The sequence below is a fragment of the Aplysia californica genome, unplaced genomic scaffold, assembly GCF_000002075.1.
Source record: "Aplysia californica isolate F4 #8 unplaced genomic scaffold, AplCal3.0 scaffold00129, whole genome shotgun sequence".
NCBI classification, from domain to species: domain Eukaryota; kingdom Metazoa; phylum Mollusca; class Gastropoda; order Aplysiida; family Aplysiidae; genus Aplysia; species Aplysia californica.
The window spans coordinates 1,069,357-1,076,551 of record NW_004797399.1 but is presented as its reverse complement, the minus strand read 5'-3'; the positions used below and the strand labels follow the sequence as shown (position 1 = coordinate 1,076,551).

The 7,195-nt window shown below is 44.9% G+C and overlaps 1 long non-coding RNA gene across 1 annotated transcript in view; it reads right to left on the bottom strand.

The window, feature by feature from the left end:
* LOC106011489 overlaps nt 1-2,556 on the bottom strand; it is a 9,913-nt gene extending 7,357 nt beyond the window's left edge. The window contains exon 1 of the long non-coding RNA XR_001184760.2: nt 2,429-2,556. This is a non-coding gene — a long non-coding RNA (uncharacterized LOC106011489). The remainder of the gene's footprint in view (nt 1-2,428) is intronic.
* Between the last annotated feature and the right edge of the window lie 4,639 nt (nt 2,557-7,195).

The window sequence follows — 7,195 nt, the reverse complement described above, 5'->3', positions numbered from 1 at the left end:
CTTAAAAGTTGTTTTAGATCACAAATGTATTTACACCGAATTTGAATATTTTAACTTTTTAGCATTTTAAAGTAAATTAGTTACCAGTCGTGAAGTGAACTTTCGCAGAGGTGAACAACTTGTGTTTCGCGCGCTCATATGACCTTAGCAGTTGCGAGCGCCGTAAAACCTTATACTACTACTAGGGTTTCCCAAGACTCTTGGGTTTTCCTCGCCAGTAACTGTTGACTAGATCTAGATCTCGCTGTGTTTGTTTGATTTTCTTGGTATTAATTGTATGTGACATAGACACTATGTGCTCGGTCGTCGGTTACCGCGTATGAAGACACTGAGGCTAGGTGCCCGGTTACTGTGTACTTAGACACTCCGTTATCTTTTGTTATTATATAAACAATCTCTGCAATTCTCGTTCCATAGATTTACCTTCTCCTCAAAGGTGTACACACACACACAAAACGGGTGAGGACACACACACACAGCCCAAGCAGTCGGCGATGAAACTTAGTACCTAGTGATATATAAATGTAGCCCATCAGCCATCGCAAAGCTTAGGCTAAGCGACAAAGCCGGCCCACCACGGTGAGGTCTAGTCAATTGGCGAGGGAAGCCCAGGAGGACAACAAAAATAGATGGCGGAAATACGTCATCTAGATCTATATGGGCCAATCACAGAGGTGTGCTTGCTGCTAGATCTAGCTAATCGTTCTAGATCTACCTACCAAGACAGAGGTAGATCTATTCTATACTATAGACTATAGATCTACTACAGTAGCCTCTGCCTAAGATCCCAGGGCTCGGGAGCAAGGAAAAATGGGATCTTAGGCGAACCGGGATCTTAACCGACGAACCCAGGGAAGAATCTACGGTGACCCATGTTAAGGCTCACAATTGGTAAAATGGTCTCCCTCCACTCTAAAATGAACTGATGCAACCCCTTGGTGGGTTTATATGAATATGACATATGGCGAGCAAAGAGAGGTTAACTTTGATAACCTATCACAGCGCAAGTGGCATGAGGCGTGCCATTTTCACTTAATTATCCTATCATGAGTCTCAAGATCTACGCCTTTCCAGTTACCCCTCCCCTTCACCCCTCGGAAATTTATAGCTTTCCATCTCTGACCGAGTCCCCCCCCCCCCAAAACCGCCTTTGTCGCTACACACCATTACGTTGTGAACACATCAATTAAAATTCAGTCTGTCTCGCAAATTCCTGAGTAGAGACAGAGACAACAGCTGCAATGGTCAGGGAAGAGTTCGCGGTTCGATGTGATCCTGCCTGGAGCGAACATGTAGGCTCTACCCACCCAGCGGGTGATGTAAGTTTAGGGGGAGAGCTCAGGTGTGAGTGCGATGCCTGGGAAAAAGAAACGTGTCGGTCAGTTCACACCCCGGTGCGATTCCGTTTGGGGCTAACAATGTATCGCTTATCGAGTTTTACGTGTAAGTGATCACATTCACGATAGTGGCTGATCTTTGACGCAACGGACAGTTTATTGATCTCAACTTTTCACTCTTGGACTTGGTTATTCGGCTGTGCCCGCCCAGATTTCTGTTCCGCGAATTATGATCTGAAATGCAGGATCTTAGCCGAAGGTAGACCTTTAGAGTGAATCAGAGCGGGATCTTAGGGGTGACTTTTGTATAGTAAAAATTCTGTTTTCTTAAAACAGCGAGATCTTAAGCGGTGGGATCTTAGGCAGAGACTACTGTACAACAAGATCTCCCCCCTTTCAAAACGTCATAGCCTGGACTGTAGAACTTAGTCACAAAACTAGGTCTAGATCTAGAATGGCCACCTCTAAATAGCGCAGGCGAGTCTTTTGGCTATTCTCACCCGGTGTGCGTTCACTGTTATAGCCTAGATCTAGGCCAACCAATTTTGCGTTCACCCTGAACCACAGAATTCTACACTGTGATAACAGAAAAATTGTAGAATTTTGTGCCGTGAACAAATGTTCCATTACTACTGATAACCTTTCAACCGCTTCACTGCTGCTCGGCATATGATGTACGTCCATAAATCGGGCCCTCCTATGCGCTGTGGGCGTACAGTACGCCCATCGCTGTTTTGTTTCATTACCTTCTCAGCCGGTAATTGCAATATAGTATCGGGAGTGGGCTCCCCTGAAAGCTCTTTTCTTCCCGAGTTAGAGAAGCTTTTATTTGCCCTAATTAGACAAACAATAACCGAAATAGCGGGAATTATAGCGTCAGTCCTTCTTCACAGTTCTAGCGTTTCACTCTTGCTGCCTTTCACTCTAGCTCCCAGCCATGGCTGATCGCACGCAACATATATATGCTAACAATGCGTCAAGTTCTCGACGAAATTTTCACCGATAATGATAGCGGTGATGATGGTTTTGAGGCTGCTAGTGATAATGAAGACTACCAGTCGTCAGATGATAGTGATGCTGATGTTTTGGACCTGGACGAAGCAGAAGAGAATGATGAGCCAGCAGACGAAGGTAAATTTTTCATCATTCTCGATCTTATCAAGATCTCTCCCCAGACTCAGAGTCATAGTATTCGGGCGTGATCTATTTACTTGATGTAGATCTAGGTCTACATCTAAACTATATTTATCATTGCAATCTGTGTAGGATGAGCACAATGTTTTTACTATAGATCTGGGCCCCTATGATTGAAAGACGAAGACTTTTGGTCTGTCTAGCCCAGATAGTCCTATTTCCTCGACACTATAGATATGAAGGAGGCCAAAAGATACAACATGATGGCAAGGGTTTGATTCATGCTGTATACAATGATTTCTAAAATAGTTTACTGCAGTTATTTGTAATGTGATTAGAAGTGTGTTTTTTGTTTATTAATCAGAATTACTAGAAGATCTACATTCAATTTTTGCAAACCTTAATTCCAAACTCACTAGATCTATGTGTTCATGTGTTGTGTTTGTGTATATTGTAAACAAAAGCACTTGGATTCAAGCAAAATTCTCACAGAAGCTCTGTCCTTCTTTCGTTCTAAGAAAGTCGAGAGAGTTCAGCAGAGGAAAGTGCTCCTATCCCCTCGACAAGTAGAGGCAGAGGTGTTGTCCGAGGCAGAGGTGGAGGTCGAGGCAGAGGAGGAGGTCGAGGCAGAGGTGGAGGTCGGGGCAGAGGTGGAGGTCGAGGCAGAGGTGGAGGCAGGGGAAGAGGTGGAGGTGGAGGCAGAGGCAGAGGATCAGCACAGAGGGCCACTGCGAGGACGCTGGACTGGAAACGTGATGTTTCAACCTTTCAACCAGTAGTCCCTCCTTTTACTGGCCAACCCGGCATCAAAGTGGATGTTGCGGGTTTTACCCCCTCTCAGTTTTTCGGTCTTTTCCTAGATGAAGACCTGTTGCAGCACTTGGTAGTGGAAACTAATAGGTATGCTGCAGCATACATTGCGTCCACTCCCCTGAAACCAAACTCTCGGGTCAAACAGTGGAGTGACATGAGAGTAGATGAAATGAGGACCTTCATTGGCATATATTGCTGCTAATGGGCCTCCTAAAAAAACCGGACATCAATTCATACTGGTGTAGGGATCAATTGTTTACTACACCAGTATTCAGCGCAGCAATGCCACGAGACCGGTTCCTTCTGTTGATGAAGTTCTGGCATTTGAACAACAACACAGATATGCCAGCTGCCGTTGCTCCCCGGAGGGACCGGCTCTTCAAGCTTCGGCCTGTCCTGAACCACCTGTTACAGGGACCGGCTCTTCAAGCCTCGGCCTGTCCTGAACCACCTGTTACAGGGACCGGCTCTTCAAGCTTCGGCCTGTCCTGAACCACCTGTTGCAACGTTTTCAGGCTGCATTTGAACCTGGTCAGGACATAGCGATCGATGAGTCCCTACTACTGTGGAAAGGCCGCTTGCTGTTCAAGCAGTACATTCCGCTCAAGCTTGCCAGATTCGGCATAAAATCCTATTTTCATTTCTTCACTCAAAGGGTACCTCGTGTTGCGGTACTCTGAGAGCAAACAGAGCGCCGCTTTGCCTTCGGCAGCTCCAAATCCCCAAAGGCAAAACAAGAGAGCTGCGTCAGCGAACCACTTCTGGCCCAAAAGTTTGTAGACAAGCGAGACGTCTACATGCTGACGACTTGTCACCACCACAGGGCACCGGAGAGAAGCCTCCAGCGATTGTGGAATACAATTTTAAAAATGGGTGCAGTTGATCGCCACGATCAGATGTTGCAGCCTTATGATGCAACACGGAAGAGTCTGAAATGGTACAAGAAGCTCTGTATCTGCTTCATACAAATTGGGCTTCTGAATGCCTTCATCCTATATCAGAAGGCTGGCAACATCTGACCTCATCTTCGGTGACGGCAATCCCACAGATATGTGGAGGATGACCACAGCGTAAGACTCTACGGTCGGCACTTCGTTGAGGTTTTGCCAGCGACAGAAAAGAAAGCAAGGCCACAGAAGAAGTGCCGTGTGTGTGCACAGAAGGGCACGCGAAGGAACACTCGCTATTATTGTCCCGACTGCCCAAGCAAACCAGGCCTGTGCTTGGTAGGGTGCTATAAAAAGTACCACACCGAGCGTTTCTTCTGGCGTCAGTAATCTGCTGGCACCTTGTGTAAATAAGTGTACATAGTGTAAATACCTGTGAATGTGTTGGTTTTTTCTCTTTCATCATTTTTAACTTTTTTTTTCTTTCATATTGTTTTTGTCTTTGGCATGACTGAAAAGCTCATTCATTTTCCTTTAAAATAATATAGATCTACATTGTTATGCATTTGATGCATTACCACAGAGTAAATAGCACTTTGAAAGGGTCACCAGTTTGAAGCGCTATTCCTGGAAATAAGGTCAGCACAGGGCGGGGCATATAGGTCAGCAGTGAAGGGGTTAACTGCTCAGCTTTAAAAAAGGCAAACGTTTCATTGAAAAAATGTAACGAGCTGGGAAGAGCAAACAACATGTGCTCAGCTCTTTTACTGCAAATGTAAAAAGAGAACTTAATCTCAGAGTACAAAAGCAAAAGTTTTCGAGACAGGATTTAAAAATTCGTGACCTTAAGAAACAGGTTAAAAATCTACAGATAAAACTTCATCAGCTGCAACATGCTCTCGGTAGATTTCGTTGTACAAATGACGGTCAGTTCAAGGACCTGAGACAGGTGCAGTGAGAAAACTCGGGACTGAAAAAGCAACTTTCTATTGTGAAAGATCAGTTTACCAAAGCAAGGCGAGAGATCAGCAAGTGTCGTCGTTACTGTGACTTTTTGGAGGTGAAGATAGCAGATGTTTCTCCGAAAGCAAATTCTAATTCCAGGATAAGAAATTCCAAGGATGGCAAGGCTTACAGTTCTGATATTCGGAGATTAGTGTACCATCAACTTGTGTGCGATGTGCCAGTGAAACACTGAGGCCATCTTATCAGTGTCTCTGCCCAAGTTTGGTGTGGGGAAAAATTGGACACACCCTGTCCAGCCACATGGCCAATGAATTAACTATACAGTTAATGGAATACATGTGTATCACAACAAGGGAACACCTGCCTTTCGTGGGATGCAACTACAGTGGAAGGCTGCCACAGGAACAAAGTTCACAGGACAGTGAACCGTAACTACTGCCTTGTTCTAGACATGCAGCATCTACCGGGAGGAAAAACGAGTGACTATGTAACGCATATCGTTTCTGCCTTGACAGAGGCAGCCAACATGTAAGGCTTCTTGATTTTTCCATAGCATTACATTATATATAGATCTAGCCTAAACTAATCATACTGAACGTATTGAAATTTTAATCATAATTCAGTGCAGTCATAACAATCAAAAGAAAAAAAAAACCTGGTTCACAATTCGCATCCCACCACAAATTTGACAAATTGGTTGGTTGTTGTTGATTTGTTAATTTCCTTTCTTTTTCTTCAGTGATATCACACAGCATATTCCTCGTAGACAGGATGGCTACCAGCCTTTGCAAAAAGTCCAGGAATTCCTAGACCTCATCATCCCCTCCTTCAGTGCCGTGTATTATCCGCATCAGCAGTTCAGTGTAGACGAGAGCATGGCTCGCTTCAAAGGCAGATGTCACTTTCGACAGTATATGCCAGACAAATCGACAAAACGCGGTTTCAAGGGTTTTAGTTTGTGCGACTGTGTAGTTTTATTGTCTAAAATTTATTGTGTACACTGGGAAGGACTACTTTCCAGTACCAGTGAGTAAGCCATTCACACATCAACATGTGGAGACCCTGATGGATGGGTACACTGAGAAGAGTCTCATATTGTTTAGTGATAACTTTTACACATCTCCAGTACTCTTTGCAGACCTGAGGGAAAAGCAAACTGGAGTAGTGGGCACTGTTGTGGAGAGCAGAAAGGGGTTCCTTCATGCCCTAAAACACACCAACCTTCCCCTGAAAAAAGGCGACGAGCCAGTATTTTCTAGGTCTGGTGACATGGTTGCCACGGATTGGCACGATACAAAACGTGTGCACCTTCTCAGCACAGTTCACACAAATAATACTATGGACAAGTTGGTGCGCTCTGCAAAGGATGCCAGTGGGTTTCGATGCGTCGAAAAGCCAGTAATTGCTGAGTGAGACGTACAATACGTTCATGGGCGGCGTCGATCATTTCGATCAGCTGCACAAAAACTACTCATATCCCCACCGCAGCTACAAATGGTATCTCGTACTTTACCACTATGTAAAAGATGCCTGCCTTGTGAATGCCTAGATTATATACAAACACAGCGGTGGCAAGGACAACATCAAGGACTTCAGGTCTGCTGCAGTGGATGCGCTTATCAAGCCCCACATGGCTTTGCACAAATCAAAATGCCACCCGCAGCCGAACCCAACTGTTGACAGGCTCTCTGCTGCACAGTTCGGGCACTGCCCTGCCAAATACTTGGAACCGAAACATCGCCCAGTATGTAAGGTCTGTGCAACCATCAAGAAAAGGGCCCAGACACGCTTCTACTGCCTCCAGTGCAACACTGCTTTGTGTGTTGACCGTGACTGTTTCCACATCTGGCACACCGCTGTTGACGTCAAACAGCTCACGGACTAATTTCTACAAAACTCCATATTAGAGCAAGAAAAATTGGATTATATATTTGCACAGTGAGTAGGCTTACAATTCCATTTATTTCTTGCTACTTTTGTAAGCTATCGTTACATTTTTTTTTATCATGTTTCTCAAAAGACCTACATATTCATAGACACGCGCGCGCGCACACACAC